This window comes from Castor canadensis, chromosome 2 (genome assembly GCF_047511655.1).
Source record: "Castor canadensis chromosome 2, mCasCan1.hap1v2, whole genome shotgun sequence".
NCBI classification, from domain to species: Eukaryota; Metazoa; Chordata; class Mammalia; order Rodentia; family Castoridae; genus Castor; species Castor canadensis.
Genome location: NC_133387.1, coordinates 177,396,948 through 177,399,016, shown reverse-complemented (window position 1 = coordinate 177,399,016; position 2,069 = coordinate 177,396,948). Strand labels below are relative to the sequence as shown.

Sequence of the window (2,069 nt, the reverse complement as noted above, 5' to 3'; positions counted from 1 at the left end):
ATGTTGACCTTTCTAAGAATTTAAAAGTATCATCTTAGAAGTAATGACTTGAAATTATTGAAATAATTCCATTAGAAAACAGACACATTAATGGTTTTCAATTACTATAAAGATAGTTAATTTTATATAAAATATTTGTATATTTGTGAAGAAGTTTTAATAGACATTAAAATTTTACCTACGTAAATTTACCCAGAGTGAAATGATTGTACAGAAAGGGGGCAACTACTTTCAAAAGACAGCTTAATTACATCTATCCAACAATCATGTTCTCTCCCCCTGCAGAATCTGAACAGAGGACATGGCTCCAGAAAATCACTCCACAGTGACTGAGTTCATCTTGACTGGGCTTTCACAGAAGTCAGAACTCCAGCTGCCCTTCTTCTTTCTTTTTCTAGGAATCTATGTGGTCACAGTGGTGGGGAATCTGGGCATGATCACCCTTATCCTTCTCAGTTCTCACCTGCACACCCCCATGTACTATTTCCTCACCAGTCTCTCCTTCATTGATCTCTGCCATTCCACTGTCATTATCCCCAAAATGCTGGTGAACTTTGTGACAGAGAAGAACACCATCTCCTACCCTGAATGCTTGACTCAGCTCTACTTTTTCCTCAATTTTGCTATTTCAGAATGTCACATGTTGGCTGCAGTGGCCTATGATCGCTATGTTGCCATCTGTAGCCCCTTGCTTTATAATATAGCTATGTCTCATGAAACCTGCTTTTCTCTGATTTTAGGGGTGTATATAGTAGGTGTGGTTTGTGCATCAGTTCATACTGGCTGCTTAATTAAGATTCATTTCTGCAATGATGTGATCAACCACTATTTTTGTGATCTCCCTCCCCTTCTGAAGTTATCCTGTTCTAGCACTTACATCAATGAATTGTTGGTTCTATGCTTTGGTACATTTAACATCTTTGTCCCAAGTCTGACCATCCTTGGATCTTACATCTTCATCATTGACAGCATCCTCCGCATTCACTCCACTGAAGGCAGGTCCAAAGCCTTCAGCACCTGCAGCTCCCACATCTCTGCTGTTTCTGTCTTTGGCTCTGCCACATTCACGTATTTGCAGCCATCCTCAGTCAGCTCCATGAACCAAGGGAAAGTGTCCTCTATGTTTTACACCATTATTGTGCCCATGCTAAACCCCTTATCTACAGCCTGAGGAATAAGAATGTCAATCATGCTCTAAAGAAACTGCTAAAGAGAAAAACATTTCTGTAAACAGCATAATGAAAAGATGATTTAGTAGACTGAAGTCATTGACCAATATGGTGGGAATTGATGTTATTCATTTAATCTATTTGTAAATATTTTTAGTCATTTGCTAGGATTTTTGAATATTTTTATTGCTATAGTCTTTTGATGCCATTTTCTTTGCATATTTGTTTCATATATATCAAAGAGATAATAATAAAAAGAAATGCTAAAGGATGAGGTGGATCTATGTTGTCATTAATGCCAATACCATCAGCTTACATCTCTTCCTTAAAATGAAAGAAAACTCATTTGTCAACTACAATGAAACAAAAATCTTCCAAGAGTAATTAATTACCAACTTCCTTTCTTCTATCTATTTGAAACTGTATAAAACATAGCAAAATAGTGACTATAATTTCTGGTTATTTTGCTACTTTGTTCTTGAACAAACCCCCTCTGTGCCCTTTTTTCAACATATCATGCTGCTCTGTCTTATTTCTTTTGTTTCTTTAGAATACTATCATTAATTTGAAATCTGCATTACCAGCACATGTATTTTTTGAGGTTTTGCCCATTTCTATATACCAACTTTTCCCTTATTTTTCTAGTTTATTCTTCTCTATATTTTATGCAAATTGCACAGGACTGAGATCTCCATTTACATGGCTCACTGCCACATCTCCAGAGTCTACAACAGTTCATAACCCCTAATAAATTCTTGCTGATTTTGTTATTTTTCCTTTTGTGAAATAGTTTGAGGAAAACTTCAACTATTCTATATAGTCTGCATCTATTAATCTCCAAGGAGCTGCATATATGTTTTAATTTAATCAAATTTGTACATCAAGGCTATAAAATTTAAT

General features: G+C 35.7%; 1 pseudogene; it reads left to right on the top strand.

Annotated features, from left to right (window-relative positions):
- Positions 1 to 301: 301 nt before the first annotated feature.
- Positions 302 to 1,230, top strand: LOC109678192 (olfactory receptor 8G1-like; annotated as a pseudogene).
- Positions 1,231 to 2,069: the final 839 nt, after the last annotated feature.